This window comes from Adiantum capillus-veneris, chromosome 19, assembly GCF_014529385.1.
Source record: "Adiantum capillus-veneris isolate H3 chromosome 19, ASM1452938v2, whole genome shotgun sequence".
Taxonomy (NCBI): Eukaryota; Viridiplantae; Streptophyta; class Polypodiopsida; order Polypodiales; family Pteridaceae; genus Adiantum; species Adiantum capillus-veneris.
This window is the reverse complement of record NC_140949.1, coordinates 51,253,356-51,264,143: the sequence shown is the minus strand read 5'-3', so window position 1 is coordinate 51,264,143 and position 10,788 is coordinate 51,253,356.

Genomic DNA, 10,788 nt, shown 5'->3' with positions numbered 1-10,788 from the left:
AAACCTGTCCATACCTCTTCAGGCACTTTGAAGCCCAAAGGAACACTAGGTGAACGATTTATCAAATGCACAGAAGTGGCAACAGCTTCAGCCCAAAATCCATTTGACAAACCAGCCATAGAAAGCATACTACGGACTTTTTCCTGTATAGTCCTGTTCATGCGCTCTGCCACACCATTTTGAGGAGGTGTATAGGGAGCACTAAGCTCGCGCCGTATACCCTTCTCAACACATAATGTTGTGAAAGCATGAGACATAAATTCACCCCCATTGTCCGTACGTAATCACTTCAACTTACAACCTGATTGGTTCTCAACAAGAGCCAACCATTGCTTAAATATATCAAACACCATATCCTTCTTACGAATGGGGTATGCCCATACCTTCCTGCTAGCATCATCAATGAACGTAACAAAGTACATAGCACCTGCAAGAGAAGCATTGGGCATCGGCCCACATACATCACTATGCACCAAAGCTAGCTTTTCCAAAGATCTGTGTGGAACACTTTTCTTATGAGAAGACCGAGCATGTCGACCATAAAGGCAATGCTCACAAAACTCAAAACCACCAAAATCTGAAACGGGAATGTAATCCGCACGTGCCAACAACTTCAAACCTTTCAGTGACATATGCCCCAAACGCTGATGCCATAAAGAAGCAGGAGGTTGCTCAGTGATCCCCACAATGTGATCAGCCACACTAGCTACACAAAGGGAATACAACGTATTCCTCTTAGCACCTTTAACCAAAACAAGGCTGCCCTTAGTGAGCTTCCAACCTCCATCACCAAAAGATACATTGAAACCAAGTGAATCCAGCTGACCCACACTAATCAAGCTTTTTGCAAGAGCCGGCACATGACGCACACGCTGCAAGACAAATGTAGTAGAGTTTGGCATAGCCAAATGAATATCCCCAATGCCATGAATCTGCATAGAACGCCCATCGGCAATCCTGACAGTACCTGTGCTCGAAGCATCATAGTCATGAAACCACGACCTATGAGGCGTAACGTGAAAAGAAGCACCACTGTCAATGACCCAATCCATAGGCATACTACGCTCATGAGTGAGAAGAAAAGCGTCATCAAAATAGGATGCAAGCAACACATCACCAAGCACTTCACTAGTAGCACTAGTCGGAGCACATACATGGTCATCTTGAGAGCTACACTCTCCCTGTGTTGCATTTAACTCCTCAATCTTGACATTGGACTTAGGCTTGTCCTTAGCATCATGGTCTTTCTTCTTACCATCTCCATTTTCCCTTTTCCACTTGTAGCAATCCTTTTTGAAATGGCCTTTTCTACCACAATGAAAACATTCCACATCCTTTTTACTTGTGCCTGCACGGGACTTGCTTCTAGATTTACCCCTGTTGGACTTATACTTGTCCATAGTCCTGCCTCTGACAACCATTGCACTAGAAGACTTACTACCTGCATTATTCTTTCGATTAATCTCTTCCGTGAGAAGACTAAACTCCACATTAGTACTTGTCAACTCATCCGCAAGAACCGAGTTACTTATGGCTGTCCTAAATGTGTCCCATGACTCAGGCAACGTGACAAGTAAAAACATAGCTTTTACATTGTCCTCAAACGTAATTTTCTGCGTAGCAAGTTGGTTGAAAATTGTATTGAACTCATTCAAATGCGTATTCATGGAAGCACCTTCCTCCATTCGCAAATCAATAAGCTTTTTAATCCAATACACCATAGAAGCAGCCGAATGCTTATCATACATATCGCAAATCCGCTGCCATAGCTCATAAGCTCCACCATGTGCATCTTTCACATTGTAATAAGCAGACTTTGAAAGGGAAAGCCTAATGGTAGACCTGCACATCTCATCCAACTCCTCCCAATCATCCCTCTCCATGTTCTCTGGCTTAACTCCCTGCAACTTTAGAGGTCGAATCTGTTTCTTCTGCACCAAGACATCCCAAATCTGATCTTTCCAATATGAGAAGTTAGCACCATCCAACTTCTCAATATTGAAAATTGTGTCCTCTTTAGTGCCCATTACAACAAGAATGCAACAATGAGAAACCTGTAACCAACCAACAAACTGCCACAACAAAGTAGTGTTGCAAATCTGACAACACCTGCTGCTCCATCAAAGAGCAAACGCATAGAGTATAAATCAGCCCATAATATGGTCAAAAAACGTACGTAGAAATCCACAAACAAATGCATAAACCCGTGACACCTGTAACTCAACCGGCCTAGGCAAACCGTGCCACAAAATGCATCAACAATGAGCTGTCATAGAGGCATAAACATACTCCATGTCTGAATAACCACAATAGAGACATAAGCTGACCAAGCTTACACAAATCCGTGAGCATAAATGGATCCAAGTGAGCATATAACCAATGCACAAGCTCAACGAAGTCCAATCTCTACTGTCAACCAAGTACCTGTCCGTACTCAAACCGCAACACTGCAAGCAAGAGAAAACCCGCTCTATGTATAAGTGAACCAAATCTCCACAATATCATGCATAAAGAGTGTCTGTCAAACTGCCATATCCACATCCATCAACATACATAGATGATGTAAACCAGTAGCTCAAGAACACGCATAAACAGACTGCCCAGAAGAGTAGAAGCTCCCACTCAAACCACAACCATATACATGGCTGTCCCACAGTCAAAATACATGTTTTGTAACCACAGAAGAAACCTGTATCCAAAGCTCCCTGTAACCTGTAACCTGTACCTGTACCTGTACCTGTACCTGCACCTGTACTTGTACCTGTAGTCGAAGAAGACAATGTCGCCAAACTCCCACTCTATCTGTGTGTATGAGGCCACTCCAAGAAGAGGCTACACACTCTCAATTGAGCTGTGGGCTCACGTAAGTGGAAGACACTACAACAATGGCACCTGTAATGGCTATGGAAGCTCTGGCAGCAGAAAACTACCAAAGAGAGCTGAAAAACGCAGCTCCTAGACTGTAGCTCGGATGGGATTTCTGATGGCACGAATGGCTCCGAAAGGGGGGTTAAACTCCAGGACACCTACTGAAAATACTCGCGGAGTGCTGAACCTTCCAATGCCAAGCTCAGAAAAACCTTCTGCTCTTTAGAAATGCGCGCGTGCGCGAAACCGAAAAATGGCAATGAAACAGCAGCAAGTTTCAACACACTCAACAATGATGATGAAGCTCTCAATGCTCTCACTACCAAGCTCTGATACCACTTGTTGGGATCGGAGAGCACACACACAAAGAGCCAACACGAAGAAGGAGATAGACACAGTGTGTGGCGGGGCGGTACTCACACTACAATGTGTAGTTATGAGTATAGTTATTATGAATGAGTAAATGAATGGCTGTACATGGGCGGCTGAACAACGGGCAGCCGGGCACACGGGCCTTTAACCCAACACACAAAATCCCAGCAATTGTCTTTCATAGGGGGAGGTGGTGAACTCATCACTGATGAAGACCTGTCAGACAAGAAGAAAGTTGAATGCGAAGCGAGTGTCTGAATACTCTAGAGGCACTTTACCGCCCAATCTCTTGAGGTTTTCGCTCCGAACCAAGTTGTGATTGTTGATGAAAGTAACAATCTTCACTGCATGAGCAATGACTAGAGCGATCCATTCTAGCTTGTCGATGTCTTTTAGAAGGTTGTTCAAGCAGTGTGCCATGCAAAAGCACACTGTCACATGCAGATAGTGGCCCTCACCGATCATTTCTATGGCCGTTGTCCACTATGAAGAGAGGACATATGTGGACTTGCCACTCTCGATGGCATCATGAGAGTGCACAAAGTACATCTCTTCACTCGAGTATGCGATAAAGCCATGGATCGATGTCTTCCTTGTATCGTTCCACCCGTTGGCAATGGAGGAAACGCCATGTTTTTCCCAAAGCTGTCGAATATTGAGTGTTGTTTGCTCCACAATTGCCTTCTCTTGATCGAGCAAAGTGGTTCGGAGAGCCTATGAAGATGGCGGCACATAGCCAGTGCCATACTCTCCTATCCACTGCACCATAGCTTTTCAATACTCTGACCTATTACGATCACACATAGAAGAGGTTAGTATGGTAATTTAATATTTATAGTTTAAACTTTAGAGATCATAGTGGTGGGAACGATGATAATGGAAGAAATGAGATAGAAGATTGATAAAGCATATCTCGCTGCGAAAAATGGGATATGGTCGTGATAGAAGAATCGGGCCACAGCGGCATCCACCTCTTCCTTCTTCTTTGGGTCCCAAGAGGTGGCAAGGGTCCTTTGGCGACAAATCGGACTCGATGAAGGTCCATCGTCACCGCCACCGGGTAGAGAAGAAGACAAGAAAATGAGGGTGTTTGGGTCGATACCTTTGCATGCAGGCTTGGCTTTATGGTTGAATTGCCGATATTTTTCCTCAAGCTCCTTCCTCTTCTCGATGGGTACGTTGGTGCAAAATCTCACCTCATGTCCCGACATTCCAAGAATGTGTGCCCTCACTTTGTCATGCCCCCCTTTCGCATGTAAGAGCTTAGCTTGCATTCCCATGCACGAGAACCTCCGGCCGCCGACAAGGTGCCTTCCGAGGTCACTTCGTCCTGCCACGACCATTCCTTTATCTTTTGGGTGTTGCCCGCATGAATGGAGGTGGTTGGACAAGAAGAAGAGGCCATGGATAATTGGATTATGTGAGAAAGAGAGAGCTTGATCCTTGAGGGTTTAAAAATTGAGAGAGAGAGCTTGAGAGAGAAGTCGTGAGAGAGAGGCTTGACTCCGTGAGTCCGTGAGAGCTTGAAAGGGAGGCTTCACTTCTTGAGATTTGAGACCAAGAGAGAGAGAGAGCTTGAAGCCTTGAGAGCAAGCCCAAGGCAGAGAGCTTGAGAGCTTGAGAGAAAGGGAGAGAGAGCTTGATAGCAAGGGAGAGAGAGAGCTTGAGAGCTTGAGGGTAGAGCTTGAGAGCAAGGGAGAGAGAGCTTGATAGCAAGCGAGAGAGAGAGAGAGAGAGAGAGAGAGAGAGAGAGAGAGAGAGAGAGAGAGAGAGAGCTTGAGAGCTTGTCGCACTTGTAAATGGGATGAGGGGGCGAAATTTATAAGGGTTTCCAGAAAAACGACACCCAGAATCTGTCTGTTTATGGCCGTTGGAGGACGGTCCGTTGCCCGCCGTTCTGACCGTTCCGTTCCATTCTTGACCGTCCGTTCCGGTGATCGTCTGGCTGCTGAGCATTCCGGGACGTTCCCTGCATTTGAAGCCTTCTGGAACACCGTTCCGACGTGCCAGGCCCTGTAGGACTGCCTCCGCTAGAACTGCCTCCACCCGTGTTCCCATCCTATTGGGCGTAATTTCAAGTCGAGCCGCCAATCAGGTGAAATGAAATTGGCCTTGGCTCCTCCATCAAAGAAAATGAGGGCTTCTTGATCTTTTACTTTTCCCCATGCATGACAATGTTCCATAGTTTCGTCCATTTGACTCGGGTCGGTCCCCATGCAATCCAGTACAAGTATTGCTTTCATCTTGCCTTTTTTGCCACGTTCTTCTGTTGCTCTGGAACTCTCTGGCCTTTCTTTTGATTGTCCTCGCTATGCCCTTTTTGGACACTTTGCGGAGATGTGTCCGTGTTCCCCACAACCAAAACACTTCCCCTCTTTGATATAGTCAGCTCTTTGTTGTGCAGTCAATCAGCGTTGCGCATCCTTCTTCTTTTTCTGGAAGTTCTTCTTCTTTCTATTGTCATTTGTCAAGTTCTGTCCGGACCTTTGTGTACAAACTTCATCAGCAGGGTAGGTCAAGCTACCGAATGTATCAAGAATCCCCGCTTAGCATGTCCTATCAGTTGTTGTATGGACTCGGACTTCTGTCCAAGGCAGTAATCTCCGATCTCTTTGGAGTCGACAACAAAACCGCTCGATGTGCTTCTTGAAAGTGACCTTCTTAAAAGAGAAGGTCGGTAGAAAAGAATCCCAAAATCTTTCACAGTAAGCATCGAAAGTGTCACCCTTGGTCATTGAAAGATGGTTCCAAGCGGTTCTCACATCTCGTTCGTACTCTTGGGTTAACCAAGAAGAAGTAAAGAGCCATTTGAACTTTAACCACTTGGTCGGGGATTTTCTCCTCAAAAGAAGAATGGACCACCAAGTTGTTGAATGAAAGCTAAAGTCTTGGAAGCATCTCAGAACTCGGAAAAGGATTCAGATTTCACTGACTATCCACCCTCTTTAAATTCCTTAGTCTTTTTATTCTTGTCTTCGCAAAAGTCATACTGGTTGGCTCTATGAAAGTGTTTCTTCTTTGCATAAAACATGTGATCATTGGACTCCAAACTGTTAAGAGGATGACTCTTCAATAGAACTGTTAGAAACAGGTTGGAATCTGATCTACTTTGCTTTTTCTTGTTCTTTCCAAAACTTTGATTCTTGCTTTGCTTCTTGCCCTTTATGTTCTCCTCGCTCGAGTCGAACGAGGAAGAGCTAAAAGAACTATTGGAAGTAGAAGAAGAAGAATTGTGTAGTCCTTCGAAACGTACATGCATCTTCTGTTTTCATGCTGTTGCAAAAGAAGATTGACGGCCCAAGTAACTGGGGTAGTCAGTCCCCTTATTGCGCTTCTTCAATTGCTTCTTTGATGCTTCTTCACATCTAGAAGTTCATTAATTCAGTTTTTGACGACATCATTGAGTTCTTCTTCAGTGAACATCCTTGGAGTAGGAGGTTTCTTGATTGCCGATTTTATTGGTGACTCAATGGCTTTTTGCCAATGACTATGCACTTCATCCATCGAGTGCCAGGTCAAAAATTTGGCATACTGTGGGTCCTTGGCAAACTGGAGCATCTGCTTTGCACACTCATCAACCTGATGTTGACGTTGCATATCCATGAGTTGATATTGTGTAGGCCAAGGTGGCCCGTACTCATTCTCTGCTAGTCCACTTGAATTTTTCGTACCGCCTTCTGTTTTCGAGGTGGCAAGAGGAGTCGTTTGATTCTTGCCTAAATCCATGTGTCTCGAGAAGAAAGATCGGATTTCTTGGTAGAAGAGAAATCGGTCATACTCTGATACCACTGTAACAAACGTGGACACCCCAAGTCTAGAATCTGTCGTGACATGAGAGAGAATTCGCTTAAAAACACTTCACAGACAAATCACAGTTCAATAGAGTCGACATGGCCCAACGTAGTTCCGTGCCAAGAGAGATTGACCCCAAAGACTCGCACCCTTTCAGTATTCCTTTTTGGATTAAACTTCAAGCAAAGTATAGCTCCCGCGGGTCCTCAGCTCTTAACCTCTGTGTCCAGATGCTCTACAGAGTGAGGCCCTTGGATGATGGACTGCTGAAACCATGTGACTAAAACCATGATGTCATCTGCTCTTTAATAACACTTTCTAAAGTGCCCAAGTGCTCTATCTGCTATCTGAAAGGACCGGTATGGTTTGAGAAAAGCACACGCCTAAATCTCTGATACCACTGTCAGGAGATAATTTAATAACAATTTTTCAAAGTGCTCTATCTGCTCTTTGGCAGGACCGGTATGCTTTGAGAAAAGCACACGCCTAAAGCTCTGATACCACTGTCAGGAGATACTTTAACAACAATTTTTCAAAATGTGTCCAAATGCTCTGCAAAGTGAGGCCCTTGGATGATGGACTGCTGAAACCATGTGACTAAAACCCTGATGTCATCTACTCTTTAATAACACTTTCTAAAGTGCCCAAGTGCTCTATCTGCTATTTGAAAGGACCGTTATGGTTTGAGAAAAGCACACACCTAAAGCTCTGATACCACTGTCAGGAGATACTTTAATAACAATTTTTCAAAGTGCTCTATCTGCTCTTTGGCAGGACCAGTATGCTTTGAGAAAAGCACACGCCTAAAGTTTTGATACCACTCTCATGAGATTCATCAATAACAATTTTCAAAGTGCCCAAATGCTCTATCTGCTCTTTGGAAGGACCGAAATGTTGAAGCTCTGATACCACTGTCACGAGATTCTTTAATAGCAACTTCCAAAGTGCACAAGTTCTCTATCTCCTCTTTCAAAGGACCGGTATGCTTTGAGAAAAGTCGATGCTTGAAGCTCCGATACCATTGTCAAGGATCGGTACGCTTTGAGAAAAGCACACACCTAAAGCTCTGATACAGCTGTCACAAGATTCTTTAATATCAATTTCCAAAGTGCCCAAGTGATCTCTCTGCTCTTTGGAAGGGCCGGTATGCTTTGAGAAAAGTGCACCTCAAAGCTCGGATACCACTATACGAGATTCTTTAATAACAATTATTAACGTATCCAAGTGCTCTTTCTGCTCTTTGAAAGGACCGGTATGCTTTAGAAAAGCGCACTCTTGAAGCTGTGATACCACCGTCATGAGATTCTTTAATAAAAAATTCCAAAGTGCCCAAATACTTTATCTGCACTTTGGAAGGACCTATATGCTTTGAGAAAAGCACACACATGAAGCTCTGATACCACTATTACGAAGTGCTCTATCTTCTCCTTGGAAGGACCGGTATGCTTTTAGAAAAGAACACGCCTGAAGCTCTGATACCTCTGCCAAGAGATTCTTGATTAACAATTTCCAAAGTTCTCAAGTGCTCTATCTGCTCTTTGGAAGGATCGGTATGCTTTGAGAAAAGCACACGCTGAAACCGGAACGTAGGGCGGTGGACTTTGGCTTTCACCCGAAATTCTTTGCTTCACTTTAGATTTTCACACACAGAGAGAACTTCGCAAAGGTAACCTGCAGCGGGAATTAACACTTAAAGCACACACACGGCTCGAAAGCTAGAATGCTCCGAGCAGACGCCAACAACTTGCAGGCCCTGAAATTGGCGCCTCTTTCTGTATTTCTTTAATCTTTAAGAGAGTAAATTACAAAGAAGAGTCTTGGGAATTCTTTACCTGTATCCAGCTAGATACCACCTGTTTTGGAATTTTCGGCAGCATAACAATCCCAAAACTTGCACGAAACCAATTCCTCTGCGGGAGCTCACCTACATTGACATAAACCCTTTGATTTTTGACCAAAAATAGTAAACTCAGCACGCTGTATTTATTGGTTTTTGCCTTGTTTTCAGCCCTAAACATTCCTTGAACCGTCCTCTAACAGTGGGGCAATGTTCCCAATGGTTTTGGCATCCGTATGGCTGAAAAACATTCCAAATTCAGTGCATAACCAGCACTGAAAACGTACATGTACGGTGAGGTTATCACCCTCACCAATGCATGCTTTTGGAGCAGCAGTTAGCTACTCCTGTTCCTACTCAGAGAGGCTCTTGCCTCAGCAACAACGCATATGACCACACAATTGTATATAAGTCAATTGAAGATCCCTTTTGTGGGGCATCACATTACTGGACGTAGGGGGGAGAGAGAGCAATGTAAGGTGTGAAACATTAATTCTTGCACTACATTGTACATGAGAGGGAAAGCATGCAGTCAATAGCTCTTAACCTATAACAAACTTGCAAATGAGACTCTCCCAGCTAGAAATCGAGCGCCCCTTCTTTTGCATGAGGGAAGTGCACGAAAAGGTGCCACTTGGCACATCTACAAGCAGTTTCCCGCTTAAAAATCTCCCGACTGGTTGCCCAGTTGACTTTGCAATAGAGTTCTAAAATGTTCTCCTTGTCATTCCGGAGGTAATGACGCATACAAATTTTAAGGTCTAAAATAGTTGTTTCCTAAAGTTTAGGAGGTGCTTCTGTTGGACTCTCACTGGTCATCTGACCATGCTAACCTCACCTTGGCATTGTGCCTTTATTGAGTTCACTTCCTAGTATCCACCAGTTTGCTAAGTGCGACAAAGGACCTACATGATCTTGAACTCATCCTCTTACTATACGAGTTCCAATGCCGACCAACTTCCGGTCTGTGGGTGAAACTATCGTTTACATTGACCATACAATGTCCAACCATTTGCAGCTTCAAAAAGAGGGTCTCAAAAATTAAACAAAATCATTGGAAAGAAATCAACAACTAAGGTTGGTTGTTGCCACGCCCTCGTGACATAGTTAACACTTGCCACCCTCGTGACATACCCCCCTCTTGGATTTCACATAAAAGATTTTCGTGAAGTACATATTTTTTTTACATTGAAATTATCTATGCAAAAGAGGACATATTGTTGTCACAGAGACAATATGCATTGGATACGTTGTCAAATTATGGTATGGTTGATTATAAGCCTCTTGCTATGCCCTTAATTCCAAATTTGAACATGAGAGGTAATGCAAGGAAGTGCTTGAGAACGTTATCATGTACAAAAAGATTGTAGGGATATCGTGCTATGCTAGATAATCTTGCTAAATTTGAGTTACACAATTGGATCTGAGAGTGAGTTTATGTCCCAAGAAACCACACTTTGATGCAATGAGGTGCACCTTACACTATGTGAGTGATACCTTGGATTATGAATCTTTTGCGAGACTAGCACAAGTTGTAGCTCATGGTTATATAGATGCATTGGGTTGGTATTGTGACTAATCTTTGACAATCCGTGTGCAACATCTACTAGTTGATTTGGCTATGCCTATCAATGTTTGCATGTTCATGGGCTATTGGTCGACCTAGATATATCATTGTAAACACTGTATGCCTCACATTTTGTTGTCTATAGTTTTCATGGGAGTTCACATTGTATGTGCCTCACAGTTCGTTTTGCCAAGAGTTTGCATGCTCTCATGTCACAATTTCAATAGCCGAAAAAGGCCTTCAGTCGACCCATTCTGCAATAGGCTCCCGATTGCCATTGATCGCCTAGCGTGCAGATAGGCTCCCCGTAAGCCATTCCCTATCCCTACAGAACATTGATTTTGTTGGTCAA